The 18805-nt window shown below is 46.1% G+C and overlaps 1 long non-coding RNA gene across 1 annotated transcript; it reads right to left on the minus strand.

Annotated features, from left to right (window-relative positions):
• Positions 1–5247: 5247 nt before the first annotated feature.
• Positions 5248–16541, minus strand: LOC148149313 (uncharacterized). The gene is made up of 3 exons (XR_015758266.1): positions 16463–16541; positions 15541–16276; positions 5248–6124 (listed from the first exon to the last, which is right to left on the minus strand). It is a non-coding gene; the product is annotated as an uncharacterized LOC148149313 (long non-coding RNA).
• Between the last annotated feature and the right edge of the window lie 2264 nt (positions 16542–18805).

Below are 18805 nucleotides of genomic sequence, written 5' to 3' on the forward strand. Positions count from 1 at the left end.
GGGCCTGAGGCAGGGGCCCAAGCTCCAACACACTGGCCTCACTTCACACCAACCTTCACACAGTGCGGGGTCATGAACTCAGGCCATCAATTCCTCTGGGACCGGGACGGAGTGAGAGAGTACGGGGAATGTCCAAGAGTCAATAAGGCTTAAAGCAAGATGGAGAGAGTGTGTTGGAAAGTGTTCAATGGAGGAACCATGCTTTGTGATACCCAATACTGACATAGTCCACGTGTATCATAGAATGAAAAAAAGCACAATCTGGAGACAATCAAAAATCACACCAAAGTACTCCGTTTGGATATATCACAGCATGCAGGGCATTTTCATTGTGATGCGGTAAGTATCCTGGTCCGAAAGCTGTTCTTTCTTTTTCTCTCTCTCTCCCCACGATTCTCCAGATGGAGCTGGTGAGATCCTCTCAAAGCCCCAGTTTATTTCTACTGTTCATAATGTGGGGATGCTGATAGTGGACTGGGGTATACCTGATGAAGGAGCAGCGTTTCGGAAGCTTGTGATTTAAAATGAACCTGTTGGGCTAGAACCTGCTTTTGTGTGACTTCTGACTTTGTATTGTTCGGGCAGAGAGAAACAACTGCCTTCTAGTAACTATAGAGTATGCACAGCAGCTGAAGATTATGGGTAATGACTCTTTCCATTAGCCATGAATGAACCCACATTCATTCCAGTCGATTCCAGTGGGAATGACCTGTCAGTTGCATCCCAGATATTACATGTCTCACCACCGCCATCTCCAGGACAATTAGGGAAGGGCAACAAATAACCGACACGTCAACGCCCACCCATCCCAGGAGAAATCAAAATAAATGGCATACAATTCAAATGATCAAACTGGTGAGGCTTGAATTCATCTCTTTGAAAGACTGGAGCCTCGGCCAGAAACAGAGCCATGACATGGGTGACCCTGGTTTGTCAGACTGAAAGGTGGAGTGTCCTTTGGATTATCACTGGCATCAGCAAAAAATGAATTATACTTAAAGACCTAACCAACAGCTGTCAAAGCGTACCCCCAAACTGCAGAGAACAGCACTTGAGGCTTCGTGTCCCCATCACCACCCTTGCTGCCCTTCCCCTCTGTCCTGCAGAGGGCGGTGGTGACCCATGAGTTTCTAGAAGTGTATCTGACAGAGGGACAAGGTTCATGTCCTCGGCCTGAGCACAACTGCCTGACCTGCTGTGCTTTCACAGCCCCACACTTTTTTTCCTAGAAGATTAGATTACTTTACAGTGTGGAAACAGGCCCAACAAGTCCACACCGACCCGCCGAAGCGCAAACCACCCATACCCCTACATTTACCCCTTACCGAACACGACAGACAATTTTAGCACGGCCAATTCACCTGACCTGCACATCTTTGGACTGCGGGAGGAAACCCACGCAGAAAATGTGCAAACTCCACACAGTCAGTTGCCTGAGGCGGGAATTGAACCCGGGTCTCTGGCGCTGTGAGGCAGCAGTGCTAACCACTGTGCCACCGTGCCGCCGACTCCAAGCACAACTATCCCACAGGAGAATGAGCTGTGACACAAGAGGAAATGTGGGAGTGTTGGAAAGGCACCGGCAGCCTGGTCAGCCTGCAGAGGGGCAGAAACAGATTTGATGAATGAGCTGAGGTGCAGACTCAGGCTTTCAGAGCCACACAGTTTACATTGTTACTGACCGTGGCTCCATGGGCAATGCTCCTGCCTCATCGTCAAAATGGTCATCGGATTGAAAGCCACCTCAGAAATGAGAGCACAGAATCCAGACTGACACTGCAGTGCACTGTTGAAAGTTGCACAGTCTCTGGCTCCACCATTTGACACTCCACCACCAGCACACCCCGACCACCCCCACCTCAGAGGGTTCGTCAAGATCCCATTCTGAAGAGATTCCCTCGGGTATCCTGCTCACTATTCAACGAGTGCCAACAGAACAGATTTGTCTCGTCATTCGTTTCCTGTCTGCGGGACCTCACCATCTTGTACGTGAACGTGTCTGCTCTGTGCTCACAGCTTTGAATATTCTGAGATGATTTTAAAAAAACTGCACCAACAAGAGTTCTTTCCTCATTATCATGTAAAAGGGAGGAGTTAATTTTGGGGTTCAGTGATGTTTTATCAAAAAAGCAGCAACATTTTATTTTATTTCATTTTAGGTTGTCTTATATTATTTTATTTAAATTTTGTTTATCAAATTTTAGCCCGCTTGTTTGGCACCACTTCCACACATATCCATTCCCTCCACACCAACATTCAGTAACATTTGTGTGTGCTATCTACAAGATGCATTGCAGAAATACACCAAAGGTCCTGAGACAACACCTTCTCAACCCATGATTACTTGAATCAAGAAGGACAAGGGCAGCATCACCCCAGCAAGTTCCTCTCCTCTTCACCAGTTTGACTTGGAAACATCGTCACTGGGTCATAATCCTGGAATTCCCTTCCTAAGGACATTATGAGTCCACCTACAGCACACAGATTGCAGCGGTTGAAGAAGGCAGCTCAGCACCATCTTGTCCAGGACAATTAAAGATGGACAGTAAAAACGCTGGGAAAATTAAGAGTAGGCGTGATTTGGGACCAGAAAGTGAGACTGTGATGTCTCAGTTATTCCTGGACATTGATGTGATCACATCTCAAATACCGTATTGTGTGTAGTTTTGGTCTCCTTATTGAAGGAAGAATATAAATGCATGAGAGGTGTTTCAGAGGAGTTTTACCTGATTGATCCCTGGAATGAGGGGGCTGTGAGATGAGGAAAGATTGGAAAGGCTGTCCTTGTACTCGCTGGAGTTTAGAAGAGTGAGGGGTTTTCCTGTCCCACTGTATTCTCCAACTCCCTATCTGCCTCCCTCGTGTGTCGTACCCTCCTGCCCTTTACTACACATGGAATTGAACTGTGCAGTCCTGAGGCCTATAACTTCCTTCTGGAACTAAGTCTCCAGATATCTCCAGCACTCCCTGATATATCACTGCTTTTTCAATTCAGCTTTCATTCCAAACTCCCTGAGTGGGAGTTCCTGTAGTTTTTTACATTCACTGCAGATGTATTTACCCTGAATCATTTCAATGCAATAAAGAAATGTTGATCTTACTAACAACTGAAAAATATCCATTCCTTCATTGGTCCAGTAATTGTCTTCAGTCTCTGTTTTGAAGTTTCAGTACTTTCCATTTATTAACCTTCCCTAATGGACATGTCCTGAAGCAGTCTATTTACACAATCCCTCATACTAAACAATTTCCAGATTCCTATTTTCTTGTTTACCATTTTGTTTCATTCAAACCAAGTGCATGTGCAGGCTCCCAGCAGCTGAAGTGACAGTCCCAAATCACTTTGGAAGAGCAAAGGTGGACTCCTTCCCTGAATTCACCAAACTCCCACACTGACCAAACCTCCCAGCATTCCCCTCTGTGCTGGCTGCACTCAGTGCGAGCTGCAGTATATAAGCTGCCCTGTATTTATATTGCTTCTGATTTATATCACTCCATTCTGAAGTGCTGTTGTTCAGGACGTGGGTTAAGCTCACTCATTTCTCAATCGAAAGCTTCCTTCTTTCAGCCTGAAAGAGACTTTACATGTGCAACCAGAAAATGGGACTTCAATGTTGGAATCTGTTCTCAGGATTGATGGGCTCGATGGTTTGATTCAATGAGATAACCTCATCTAATCTCTTCAGACGTTGACGTTTCAGGTGTAACCCTTCTTCAGGAAGGGGGAGAGTAGGTGTCAGGGGAGTTGCAGATAAAGGGGTGGGTGGGAGCAAGGTGGTGAGGTGGGGATAGGTTGAGAAAGATAGAGAGTATGACCTGATTGGTCGATGGGAGAGATGAATCCAGAATTATCCCTCCCTTCGACCAACCAGGTCCTATCCTCTACCTGTCTCCACCCATCCCCACCTAACCACCCTGCCCCGGCCACTCCCTTTATCTGCAGCTCCCACCCACCCCACTTCCAGAAGAAGGTTTACAGCCAAAACATCGATTTCTCCACCTCCTGATGCTGCCTGGCTTGCTGTGTTCTCCCAGCCTCCTGCTTGTCAACCTTGGATTCCAGCATTTGCAGTTTGTCTCTCATCTCTTCAGGGGCCAGGATGAGTGTGAGGAGATTGGGTTTTGATGGAACTACCCACAGACTGAAGTCAAAAAAAGCAAAGTAAGAAAGGCAAGTGGATCAAATTCGAGAGAGCAAATTGTGAGCAAAAAGTAATTATTACCAGTTTAGCAATTGCAAAGGAGAGAGTGACAACATTGAATTGCTTCTGATGTCATCCTCTGTGTCCTAACATTTCACAGAGGCAGCTCCACATCCTTCCATTGGCTTTGTCATTGAGAGGCAACATTTCCCTTCCCACAGCCCTTTTTAAAATGTCCTGTCCCAGGGAATCACTAAGGCAGAGTATACTTCACCTTTTCTGGGAAAGATAGAGAAATATAGGGTGTCAAGGAGCAGTTTCTCTGCCTTCAGGGTCTGACAGAAGGATGTGTGTAGTGTGTGGATTCTGGAGACAGATCACTGAGATATTTCTCATTCCCATCAACACCTGACTTTATTCTGACATCAGTTTCTATTCTTCATTATAAAGTACTCCCACCAGCTTCAGACTGGACATTTCACACCCAGCCCCCATTTCCCCACAATCAAGAACCAAACTTGCCCCATCTCAGGATTGCCCTCTGAATGTGGTGTCAGTGTGCTAATGCTGTGTTTGAATGAAAGAGCCACGGTGGAATCTGGGACTGAATCCAAGGGGTTTCTGAGCCACCAGCAGCCTCCCCGCTGTGTGAGGGTCTGTTTGGATAAGTTTTCAGCCCCATTGATGCCCACTGATACTAAAGCACTAGAGTGAGATTACTGGAGTCACATGTGGACTAAGGAACACAACAATCAGGTCAATGATCTGCTCTGGAATCCACCCTGAGCCCTGGATGACTCTCACTGAGATGGCCCGGGGTTACAGAATATGACAGCAGAAGGTGGAACCAGCTTATCATTGACTGCCCTCCCCAGCCGTGACTCCCAGACTCCCCAGATTTAACATTCTCAATCTGACTCCAGAGACACACGGGCCCATTCCATCGCACTTTAAGAATAAAGAAAACCCAAGTCTAATTTAAGTAATATTTATTTCCCAAAACCTGTGAAATTGTTATTCTGAGGAACAAGATGCTGCTGATCATATTCATCAATGCAGGGTTCCCAGTAGCTCTGCCATTTCCAAAGCACACACGAGACAGAGACTGAATCTTCTTGATCTTTATTCCTTTTTCCAGATTTACATTGACAGAAAACAGACTGCAATTAACAGCCCAGAGAGAGGAAGCTGCACAAAATCACAGCCACAATGGAGCTTGAGGAAAACACTTGTGGAGATTTTCTCAATGACAAAAGAATCCTGTCCCTTTAAGTAGTGACAGAAGCTTAAATTCGAACTGACGGCTGAGCAGGAAGGAGATCTGTTTTACTGAAGCAGAAATTTCTGAGGTTCACATTGTTTTGTACAGCTGACAGTTTTCAGCATCTTCGAGAGGTTTTACTTGGCATCACAAGTCATCACTGTCCCCATAAAACGGTCCCTGGACAGGGTCAGCACGGGGTTTCATACAGAGTAAAGCTTCCTTTTGATGATCCCAATGACCTGCCTTAACCCTTGAACCTCAGAAATGTCACCAAGCCAGTCCCAAGAAGGAAGAGAGTTGAAATTCAGTGCTGACAATGACCTTTGTCCTGCCAGCTCAGCCCTGTTCTATTTAAAGTTGTGTCTCCTCTGTGGACCGTCTCAAACACTCTACACACATTCTGATCTTCTGATGCTCTTGCTGAGGGGAGAGGGGAGGGTCATGTGGGTAAGGGCACAGGAGAACCGAGCGTTGGACTCCCAGTCAGACCCAGAGAGGGTCAGCAGGCTGCTGACACTGTAGGTGCTGTCCGAAGCTCGCAGGTAGTTGCTGGTCTGAACCCCGTCCGAAATGACTGCACCATCCTTCTTCCACTGCACCCCCAGCTCATCGGGATAGAAGTGATTGGCAAGGCACACCAGGGTGGCAGTGCCCTTGGCATTGACCTGCTCTTGGGAGGGGGGCAGCAGGGTGAGCTTGGGCTGAGAGTTTTCACGGCCTGAAAGACAAGAGGAACAATTTTAATCCCTGCCATTCAAAGGGATTTCAACTCTGAACATTCACTGGCAAAACAATCCATTTGAACATTTGTATTCAATACCTAACAGACCCCATAAAAGGACAGGGCCTTTTAAAATTGCTCTTGGGATGTGAGTGTCACTGACAGGGCGAGCATTTATTGCCCATCCCTAATTGCCCCTGAGAGGGTGATGGTGTAAAAGAAGGGGCAGTTTTGGATCATTCTTTTGGGAATGAATGTGGGCAGCTGGAAGGGCTATCAATGGGGGAGCATTTCAGTGACAGTGATCGGAACTCAGTGAGATTGAGAGTCAGGATGGAAATGGAGAACCATGGAGCAAGTGTGAAAGATTTCATTTGGGAACAAACCATTTTACTAAACTGGGCAGGGATTGGGTAAAAGTGGCTGAAAGACAAAATGCAGGGGTGAAATTTACCAGGGCCTGAGGAAAGCAAAGAGCTAACAGGATGAACTGTGTCCAAATGAAGTCAGGGAAATCCCAGTGATGTTTATAATCACAGAAAGAACAAGAGAATGAAGGAATGTATGAGGCTCATTCGAGAGCAAGAAGGGACCTTGTGTGCAGTGGTGGAAGATGGAGCAATGGTTCCTCATGAAAACTTCTGGTCTGTTTTCACAAAAGAGAGGGACATGTATATCAGTAACTGTAGTTCAGGAGGAGGACTGTGCAATATTGGAACATCATCTTTCACATCTGAAAGACTCCCAGTTCATCCAATGAAAAGAAAGATCCATGCTGTCCTAAAGATATTTGCAGACCGTGTGGGACTTGTTTGAAATGTGGTCACTGTTGTGATGAAGGAAATGTGGAAGCCATATTGTACACAGCAAGATCCCACAAGTAACAATGAACCAAGGAACATTTTGAGTGATGTTTGTTCAGGAATAAGTATCAGCCTGAATATGATTCAAAGAGAAAGCAACTAGAACAGTTCGATAGAAAATGAGGAAATGAAAGTTAAAGGAGAAGGGAGGAATACTGGTTAATGATGGGATTGATTGTTACTAGAAAATAAAAGGAAAGGCACAGAGTATTGTGAATGTCATATTGTACTGAGGAAACTTAAAAGTGCAGGGAAGCTCAGTATAGAACAAGCTTAAAGGTTTTGTCTCTTAACACATGAACCATTCGGAATAATGTAGACAAAGTGGTACCACACAAACCAAGGGAAATCAAGTTTGCGAGGAGTTTAAACTAACTAAAGAAGGTAGGAGCTCAGGAGAAGTTATTAAAGTATCCAGACCAAGTAATAGGATCGAGATTATGGAAAGGATCAAGAATCGAACTTGAGGCACAGCAGGGTGGAATGGTGGATCAGTGGTTAGCACTGCTGTCTCACAGCTCCGGAGACACAGACTCAATTCCAACTGACTGTCTGTGTGGGATTTACACATTCTCCCCGTGTCTACTTGGGTTTCCTACCATTGTCACAAAGCTGTTTTGGTTAGGAGAATTATCCATGGGAATTGTAGGGTGGGTGGGATGCTTTTTGGAGGGTCAGTCTGGGCTGAATGGCCTGCTTCCACACTGTAGGGATTCTGTGATTTCTAAAGGAGATAACTATGAGAAGGAGGCAGTCAGTACATGACTGAGGGTGTTGTACTAGATGCATCGAGTATATGAAACAAGGTAAATGAGCCTGTAGTGCAGGGACGTGGCTGCAAGGGGATCAGGGCTGGGAACTAAATATCCACGGATGCACATCCTATTGAAAGGAAATGCAGGGGGATAGAGGGTCAAGTGTGAAGGAGGAACTGAAGGTAATCCTTGTTAGTCAGGAAATGGTTTTGGGGAGATTGATGGTATCAAAACTTGTAAGTCCCCAGGAGCCAGCAAGTCATCAGAGTATTTAAGAAAGTGGGTGTAGAAATAATGGACACATTGCTGATTATTTTCCAACATTCTGTCGACTCTGACAGAGTTCCAGTGGACTGGACAGTATCCAGTGTAACCCCACTTTTTAATAAAAGGAGGGAGAGTGAAAATGAGGAATTATACATGAGGAAAACGCTGGAGTCAGTTATTAAAGATACAGTAACCGAGCATTTGGAAAGCAGTGACAGGATCGGTCCAAGTCACCATGGATTTACTAAAGGGAAATCAGGCCTGACACATCTTCTGGAAGGTTTTGAGGATGTGATCAGTGGAGAATGGACAAGGCTGAATCAGTGGACAACAAAACTTGATGAAAAAGTTCAGCAGGTCTGGCAGCATCTGTGGACAGCAATCGAAGTTAACATTTAAGATTGAGTGACCCTCCCTCAGGACCCAGTGGATGTTGTGTTCTGGACTTTCAAAAGGCTTTTGACAAGGTCCCATACAAGAGATCAGTGAGCAAAATTAAACCTCATGGTATTGGAGGTAATGTATTGACATGGAGAGAGAACTCGTTGGCAGATAGAAAGCAGAGAGTTGGAATAAATGGGTCCTTCTCAGAGTGGCAGGCAGTGATGAGTGGGGTACCACAGGGTTCAGTGCTGGGACCCCAGCTGTTCACAATATACATAAATGATATGGACAAAGGAATTGAATGCAATCCCTCCAAATTTGCAGATGACACTCAGCTGGGTGGCAATGTGTGCTGTGAGGAGGATACCAAGAGGCTGCAGAGTGACTTGGACAGGCTGGCTGAGTGGACAAATACTTGGAAAATGCAATATAATTTGGGTAAATGTGAGATTATCCACTTTGGTGGTAAAACAGGAAGTCAAATTTAGTGAATGGTGAAAGTTTAGGAAAAGGTGAGGTGCAATGAGAGTTGGGTGTCATGGTGGAACAGTAACTGAAAGGGGGCATGCAGGTGCAACAGGCAGTGAGGAAAGCTAATGACATGCTGGCCTTCACAGTGAGAGGATTTGTGTACTGGAGTAAGGATGTCTTGCAGAATTAAGGCCTCATCTTGAGTATTGTGTGCAGGTTTGGTCTCCTAGTCTGAGGAAGGACATTCTTGCTATTGAGGGAGTCCAGCGAAGGTTCACTGGAAGGGAAGGGACAGCAGGACTGACATATGAGGAAAGACTAGATCAACTGGGCTTGTCCTCACTGGGATTTAGAAGAATGAGAGGAATCTCACAGAAACATATAAAATCCTGATGGGATTTGACAGGCTTGATGCTGGAAGAATGTTCTTGATATTAGGAAATTCCAAAACTCGGGGTCACAGTCGAAGATTAAGGGTTAAGTTATTCCGATGTTGTGAACCTGTGGAATCAAGGGATATGGGGGTGGAGTGGGAATAGGATAATGAGATTGGGTAATCAGCCATGATCATATTGAACGGTGGTGCAGACTCAAAGGGCTGAGTGGCCGATTCCTGCAGCCATTTTCAATGTTCTATGTTTCTAATGATAGGTACATGTGAAGGGGGTGGGAGTAGGGTGAGGGAGGAGCAGGTTTACCCTGTCAGGACGAACTGAAATTACATCGACAGCAAGAGGAAATATGGATTTGGAAAGCATAGAATCTGTGTGAGTCAACTTCAGGACCCACAAAATAGCAAAGGGCTTGATGGGAATTATGTACAAGTCTCCTCTCAGTAGTCGGGATGTGGATCAGAAAATAAATCAGGAGATAGAAAACGCATGTAAGAAAGGGATTATTACAATAATCATGGGGACTGCAATATGCAGGTGGACTGGGAAAGTCAGGTTGGGAATGGATCTCAAGGAAAGGAATTCATGCAATGTCTAAGAGATACTTTTTTTGGAAAAGCTTGTGGTAGAGCCACTAGGAAACAGATAATTCCGGATTTAGTGATTCCGGAGGCAGCCCTGATTGGGGAGCTGAAGGTGAGTGAACCCTGAGGAGGGCAGTGACCATAATGTGATACAATTCACCCTGCAGTTCGAGAGGGAGAAGCTGGGAATTATATGCAATAATATCAATGAGCAAGTTAGACAAAGGAGAGCCAATGGACATGATCTGTTTGCGTTTCCAGAAGGCCTTTGACAAGTTGCCATACAGGAGGCTGCTAAACAACATAAGAGCCCATGGGGTTTGGAACCCAGTACTGACATGGACAGAGAGTGGAAATAAATGGGTCTTTTGCAGGATGGCAGCTGGTGCCTCATGCAGTTCAGCAGGGGGCAGTGTTGGGACCTCAGCTATTCATGTAACAATTAATTATATATTAACGATCTGGGATAAGGAACTGAGGGCATTGTTCCTAAATTTCCTGATGACACAAAGATGAGGGGAGGGACAGGGAGAGTTGAGGAAGCAGGGAGGCTGCAGAAGGACTGGAAAGGCTCAGAGAGTGGGCAAAGAATTGACAGATAAAGGGACTTAGGAGTCCTCTTTCAGATTTCACATAAGGTTAATATGTAGGTTCAGTTGGCAATTAGGAAGACAAATGCAATGTTAGCATTCATTTCAACTGAGTTAGAATACAAGAGCAGGTGTGTCCTGCTGAGGCTGTATGAGACTCTGGTCAGACTGCATTTGGAATATTGTGAACAGTTTTGGGACCTGTATCTAAGGAGGGATGTGCTTGCATTGGGGGAGATCCAGAGGAGGTTTATGAGAATGACCCTGGGGGTGACAGCCTGGTCTGTTGAGGAGAGATTGAGGACTGTGGATGTGTACTTGATAGAGTTCTTAAGGACATGCGGAGATCATATTGAAACTTACAGAATACTGAGAGGCCTGGATAGAGTGGGCAGGGATGAGATGTTTCCACCAGTAAGAGAAACATGGACCAGAGGGCACAGCCACAGAATTTAGGGATAATCCATTAGGACTGAGATGAGGAGGAATTTCTTCTGCCAGAGGGTGGTTAATCTGTGGAACTCATGCTGTGGAGGTGTTTCGGACGGACATTGATAGGTTCCTGATTGGGAAGGCGATCAAAGATAATGGGAAGAAGGCAGGAGAATGTTCGTGAGAAACACGTCAGCCATGCCCAAACGGCACAGCAGTCTTGATGGGCCGAATGGCCTAATTCTGCTCTGTTATCATATTGTCTTTTGAACAGACTCTGCCAAACCCTGGAACACTGAAAAGCCTGGATTTGAGCCCAGCTGGAGCTGTTTGTCATCAGAACTTTATCAAGGGATAACCAGGGAGTGGTGAGAGTGTGCACCCTGTTCCATGTGGGAACTTCAGGATGCTTCCCAGCTCCTGGAATACCATGAATACAGGAAGTGTGGTCAGTGACAGCAGTTGGAGCTCTGGGTTTCGGAGCTTGAGCAGCAGCTGGTGTCAGTGTGGAGCATCTGTGAGGCTGAGAGCTCCGTGGAGAGCACGTTTCTAGATGTGGTCACTCTGCAGCTTCAGAGTATGCAGGGAGAGAGGGAATGGGGGAGCAGCAGACAGTCCAACAGGACTATGCCGCTAGTACAGGAATCCCCTGAGTGCATCCCACTCTCCAACCAGGATTCAGTTTGGAATCCTGATCAGAATGATGGTTCATCTGGGGAGTGCAGCCGGAGCCAAGTCCATGGCACCACGGGGGGCTCAGCTGTACAGGGAGGCACAAGGAAGACTGGAAGAGCGATAGTGAGAGGAGATTCGAGAGTGAGGGGAATCGGTAGGTGTTTCTGCAGCTACAGATGGGATTCCAGGATGGTGTGTTGTCTCCCACCCTGAGGGTGAGGGGGAACAGGCAGCAGTTGTGGTCTCAGTGACAGAGGGAGAAAGGGGATGTGGTCCTGCAGTCAGAATTTAGGGAGGCAATTAGCAACAGCAGCTCAAAATTGTGAATCTCTGGACTACTCCCAGTGACCAATGCAAGTGAGGATGGGAACAGAAGGATAAGGCAGGGTGTATCTGAGGCTGGAAAGGTGGTCCAGTGGGAGCGTTTGAGATTATTGGGACATTGGGAATGACTTTGTGGGAGATGTGACCTCTATAGACCAGATGGGTTGCTCCTGAACAGAACTGAGCTCCTTGTGGGGTGATTTGCTGGTGCTGTTGGAGAGGGTTTAAATGAACATGGAAGGGGGGGCTGCGGGAACCAGGAGGAAATATCAGGGAGGAACACCAAGGAAAACAGAATCATGCAAGAGATAGATACTCTTAAGTAAGGAATAGTAACTTTCTTGGCCGGGTCACAGTGAGGGAGAGAGTAATAATTTCTAAATCCAACTAACTGTGTGCATGTATGGGCCTGCGTGGAGTATGGGGAGTAAGATTGGGGAGTTACAGACGCATATTACCAAGTGGAAGTCTGGTGTTGTTGCTCTTACAGATGAGGCTCAAATGAGGACAGGACTGGGTGTTAAATATTCCTGGATACAAGGTGTTCAATAAAGATAGGAAAAGGGGAAGAAGGTGTGGGATTGGTTAAGATCGGTGCAGAGCTGGAGAAAGAGGATATCCCAGAGGGGTCAAGGGCAGAATGGATTTGGTTTGAGATAAGGAACAAAAAAGGTGCAATCAGGTTGTTCAGTGCAGTCTGTCGGTCACCAACTAGAGGGAAGGATGTAGAGGAAGAAATCTGCAAGAAATTCACAGCACACATTTGGGTAACTTTAATTATCAGAATATAGAATGAAATCGGAGCAGTGTGAAGGGCAGAGAGGGGCCAGAGTTGTGAGAGTGTGCTCGGGTGAATTTTCTCCAACCGTGTGTTCCCATTCCAATCAGAAAGGAAACTCTGCCAGACCTGGATCTTGGGAATGAGGAGGCCCATGTAGATCAAGTATCAGTGGGAGGACATTTAGGGAATTGTATCACAAGGATTAGGGAGACAGTGGAAAAGGACAAAGGACAATCCAGAGTAAAGTCATGACCATGGATCATATCCCATGGATCACCTCCAAATGTCTCACTCTTAGAATTTTCATATTTTATTTTAAAACAGAATATAAATGAGTTACCAATCTAATATTTTGCCGCAGTATTTATGGTTGAGAAGGACATCGAAGTGAAGGAAATTCGGGAAATAAATGTTGATGTATTGAGAAGAGTCCATATTACAGAAGAAGAGATGCTGTAATCTGTTCTTTAAACTCATAAAGGTAGATAAATCCCCAGGAGCTGATCAGCTCCATCCCAGTACTTTGTGGGAAGCTTGGGAAGAGACTTTGACACCCCTTGGTGAGACGTTTGTATTATCAACAGCCACGGGTGATGTGCTGGAAGACTGGAGCATGGCTAATTTTGTGCTGATATTTAGGAAGGTCTGCAAGGAATACCCTGGGAATTATAGACCGGTGAGTCTGATAGTGGTAAGTTGTTGGAGGGGATTTTGACAGACAGGATCTAAATGCATTTGGAAAGACAAGGATTGATTAAGGATAGTCCACATGACTTTGTCAGTGGGAAAACATGTCTCACAAATTTGATTGAGTTTTTTGAAGACATGGCCAAGACGATAGCTGAGGGCAGAGTGGTAGACATTGTCTACATGGACTTTAGCAAGACTTTTGACAAGGTGCTGCATGGACAACTGGTTAGTAAGTTAGATCAAGTTGGATCCAGGGAAGCTAACTGATACAAAGTTGGCTTAATGGTTGGAGACAGAGAGTGGTGGTAGATAATGGTTTTCAGACTGGAAGCCTGTGACCAGCGATGTGGCAAAAGGATTGGTTCTGGGTTCATCATTGTTCATCATTTATAGAAACAAATTGAATGAGAATATAGGAGGCATGGTTTGTGAGTTTGCAGATGACACTAACATTGGTAGTTTCATGGACAGTGAAGAAGGCTATTTGAAAGTACATTTACATTACACATTGAGATAATAAGGAGGTGTTACATTTTGGTACAAAAACCAGGCCAGGGCTAACACAGTTAATTGTGGGGCCATGGGGAGTGTTGTCAAACAGGGAGACCAAGGGGTGGAGGCACATAGAGGATTGAAACTGGTGTCACATGGAGACAGGGTGGTGAAGAAAGCATTTGGTACAATTGCTTCTATCGGTCAGAGCATTACATGTGGGAGTTGTTACGATTCTCCAAGGTATTGATCAGGCCCATTCCCAGTCACCCTGCTATTGGAAGGATGTCATTAAATTGGAAAGGGTGTAAAAAGGATGACAACGATGTCACCGAGACTGGAGGGTTTGAGTTATAAGGAGAGGCTGGTTAGGCCTGGGCTATTTCCCTTGGAAGGTCAGAGGCTGCTGGGTGACATTTTAGAGGTTAATAAAATGATAATGGGCATAGATAAGATGACTAGCTCAGGTTTATTCCCCAGAGTAAGGGAGTCCAAAACTAAACAGCAGAGGAGGTTTAAAGCAAGAGGGGAAAGATTCAAAAGGGACCTGAGGTGCATCTCGTTCACATAGAGGGTGGTGGGTGTATTGAATGAGCTGCCAGAGGAAGTCGTAGAGGTGAGTATGATAACAACATTTAAAAGTCATTTGAACAGGTACATGGACAGGAACGGTATGGGGGAAATTAGCGAAATGCAAGCAAATGGGACTACGGGAATAGATAAGGGGAATAATTCATGAAGGATGTGAATATTTTGGAGAAGGGGTAAAAAAATTCCCATAGAAGGTTCAGGGATGAGGAATGTCAGTTATGAACAAACTTTGGAGAAGTTTGGACTGTCTGCCTTGGAGAAGTGAAGGCTGAGAGGAAATTTTTTTGAGGAATTCAAAATCAGGAGGTGTCTGGCCAGAGGAAATATGGAACAAATGTTCCCACTCATGAAAGTATTGAGAAGGAGAGGGCACAGATTTAAAGTAATTAGTGAGAGAATCAAAAGTGAGATGAGGAAAAACATTTTCAGCCAGTGAGTGGTTAAGGTGTGGAATGCACTGTCTGAGAGTGTGGTGGAGGCAGCTTCAATTTAAACATTCCGAAGGGAATGAGACTGTTATTTGAAAAGGAACAATATGCAGGATGACAGGGAGAAGGCAGGAGAATGACACTCAGTGAATTGTTCATTCGGAGAGTCGGTCCAGACAGGATGGATGGAACGGCCTCCGTGTGCACTGTAACAACTCTGTGATTGTGTGATTGAGCAGAGTTAAAGCTGGGGGAGGTGGGAGCTCGGTGTCTCACTGTGCTGCTGCTGCTGCTGCTGCTGCTGCTGCTGCTGCTGCTGCTGAGGTCAGTGAGATCAGAGACTGGGACAGGGAGCCAGAGCTCACATCAAACTCTGCCTGTGTCCGACACACTGAGACTGGCAGGAGGCTACTCACTGATTTCACTCCATGCTGCAGGAATGGGACCACAGGCTGCAAATGGACAGAGCTCCTCCACACGGTGAGTAAAACTAATTGACTTATATCTTGCTGCTTAAAGGGACAATGGAACTAAAGAAATACAGCTGGACACCCTGTTAGACACAGTGCTCCTTCATCAACTATTTCATTCACTGCAGCTTCTCACTAATACCTTCAACAATTCAGCATTTGTGTTTTAGAAAGTGTGTTTCAGTATTGACAGGGTTAATAACGGAGGATTGACGTTTACTTACTCAGTCGGAGCTTGGTTCCTTTCCCGAACGTAAGCCACAGTGAGAGCTCCCAGTGCAGAAGGTGAACAAAAATCTCTGCTCTTTGCTTCCCTTTCTCACTCACTCTCACACTCTCCCTCTCACTCTCTTTCTCTCTCCCTCATTCATGTGTCTTTCTGTCTCTGTCTCTCTGGGTTGTGTTCAGCTGGGCTCGGGCGGTTTGTCAAATGTATTTTTCAATGTTAAGTTTTGCAGCTGTTCTTCACGTGTGGCGATGGAGTGTAAGAGGGAAACTTCCTTCAGTAAATGGTGGACACCACAGAGACTGGAGTGTGTCGTGGACAGTGACAATCCAGCATGGGTTAGTTTGTTCATTTACATTTATATGTAACTGGATGTGTCAGTACAGGCAGTGGGACTGTGCCTATTGAGGTTTTTGTACGGATCTGTAATACTGTGTAGGGGGAGCTGCTATACTGCTGACAGTAATAGTCAGCGACATCCTCATTCTGAACGTTGCTGATTGTCAGGGTGAAACTGGTCCCTGAGCCCTTGCCGGTGAATCGATTGGAGACTCCTGTGAATCGATTTGTTGCTTGATAGATCAGGAGAGAGGGTTTCTGACCTTCTCGCTGCTGGTACCAGCTAACCCACTTGCTAACAGATTGACTGGCCGCACAGGTGATGGTTGCAGTGTGGCCCAGTCCCACTGACAGCACCGGGGGAGACTGGGTCATAGTGATGTCCCCACTGATACCTGAGGGGTCAGAGAGAAACACAGTGAAGTCAGAACTGTCACAGAAAGAGCCTGTCAAATGAGAGATTGTTGGAGACACTGAGCATTCCTCTGGTTTCAGCATTTTTCCTTCAATCACAAGTCAGTGGAATTGAAGAGAAATGGAGAGCAGCTAAAGATTCAAGGTGGAAGGAGAGAGATTTGTACCTGCGACACAGAATGCCAGGGGCCAGATCAGCTGGATGTGTGAAATCATGGTGTGTGCTCCTGTCCCTGTGCCTGGTTCCTGATAAACTCTCCCTTCACTGGGCTCTGCTTTATAAAGCTGCAGTCTGTGAGAGTCTGACTGGGTGTTCCTCAGTATGTAAATGGCATCAGGCAGAGAGAGCCACGTCAGCCCCTCACACTTCCTCTTCTCTCTCTCTCTCTTTCTCACTGTCTCAGAGAGTCATTGATGTGAACAGCACTGAATGAGGCCATTTGGCCCATTGTATCTGTGCTGTTAAACAGCGATCTGATGACACTAATCCCATCCTCCAGCTCTTGGCCCATTACCCTGGAGGTTACAGCAACACAAGGGAATATCTAAACACTGCTCCAATGTCACGAGAGTTTGTGACTCAACCAGCCTTTCAGGCAGTGAGTTCCAGACTCTCACCACCCTCTGGGTGAAAACATTTCTCCTCAATTCCCCTCTCACTCTCCAATTTGACTGGGCCTGGACTCACTCAAGTTCAGAAGGATGAGATGGAATCTGATTGAAACATATAAAATTCTAACAGGGCTGGGCAGGGAGGAGGTTTCCCCTGGTTGGCGAGTCTGGAACCAGGGGACCCAGTCTCAGGGGGATACAGGATAGACCATTTAGGACTGAGATGAGGAAACATTTCTTTACTCAGAGGGTGGTCAACCTGTAGAATTCTCTACCACTGAATATATTCAAGAAAAGGAGAGAGATAATTGTTTTACATTTTAACAGCATGAAGGGAATGGGGAGAAAGCAGGAATATGGCTTTGAGAGAGAGGGTCAGCCATGATCATACTGAATGACAGAGCAGACTCAAAGGGCGAAATGGCCTGCTCCAGCTCCGAGTTTCTGTGTGTCCATGTCTGTGTTACCTTCAATCTCGGTCCCTGGTTACTGAGTCCTTTACTCATGTAAAAAGTGCCTTCCTACCCACACTATCACTGCCCCAAATAATCTTATACCCCTCTATTAGGTCCCCTCTCAGCCTTCACTGCTCCAAGGAAAACAACCCCAACCTTTCTAATCTTATTTCAAAGCTCACATTCAAGCAGCATCCTGGGAAATCTCCCCTGTGCCCACTCAAATACAATCACATCCTTCCCAGAATGTGGTGACCAGGACCTGTCCTCTTCTCTCTCTCTCTCTCTCTCTTTCTCTCTCTCTCTCTCTCTCTCTCTATCTCCCTTTCTGATTCACACCTTACACTTCTTTCTCTCTACCTCTATCTCTCTCTCCCCCACTGTTAATCTCTTTCATATTCTCTTTCTCTGTCTCAAAGCCACTCCCTCCAACTCATTCCCAGTTCCTCACTCCGTCTCATAATCTCTATTTCTGCATCTTTCTCTGTCTCCGTCACTCACTCCATCTCTCGCTATAATTGAAAGCATCCAAATGTTATCTGCCCCTCTCTATTCCTCCCTCTCTTTCTCTCCCTCCCTCTCTGCATCCCAATCTACAGTCTCTCTCCCTCCCTCTCTGGCATTCTGTCTCTAACCATACTCATCTCTCTCTCTCACACACTCACACACACACACACACCCAACCCTATCCTCTCTCTCTTGATTCCCTTCAGTCTTGGTATCACACCCATCCTATCTCTTTCTCTCTCTCCATGCCGCTCAGTCACATCTTGTTTCTCTCTCTATCCCTCAACCTCACCATTTCTACCACTCTCCACCTCTCTCTTGGTCCCCTCACATATCTCACACTGTCTCAGATGCTCCTCCCTCTATCCCCGATCTCTCTCTCTCTTGCACACACACACACACACATGCACACACACAGAAACCCTCTCGCTCTCTCTCTGTCTCGCTTCTCTCTCTTTCTGACAGTGTCCTGGGTGGTGACAGTTGAATGCAGGATAAATCTCCCTCTGCTCTGCACCACTAATGCACATTAACCCTTTACCCCAGAAGGATGTATTTTCCTGGAGTAACTCCCCATTTCCCACATTGACCAGGGTTTGGCCTCGCTCAGGAAGACGGACAGATTCTTGTCAAAAGAAAGGCAATTCTGTGCTGTTGGCCTATTCTCACTGGGGACTGGTTTGGACACAAAGCTCATTCCGTGAAGGCCCAGCAGAGAGAGGAGATCCTCAGGCCATCAGTGTGAGCTGGAGGGACAGGACAGACTCTGACCCACTGACCCATCCTGTCCATTCACAACATGTTCCAATCCCTTTCCCTTTCCTTCCACTTTCATGATGAGTCTCTGAATCAGGCTGTTTCATTGGGATGAGGGTTGGACTATCACACAGTTACAACAGAAAGGAACTGACCCCAATACCCAATAGCGACCAGTAA

Source organism: Chiloscyllium plagiosum, unplaced genomic scaffold, assembly GCF_037043375.1.
Source record: "Chiloscyllium plagiosum isolate Xiang-an unplaced genomic scaffold, Cpla_swu_hap1 HiC_scaffold_9, whole genome shotgun sequence".
Classification (NCBI taxonomy): domain Eukaryota; kingdom Metazoa; phylum Chordata; class Chondrichthyes; order Orectolobiformes; family Hemiscylliidae; genus Chiloscyllium; species Chiloscyllium plagiosum.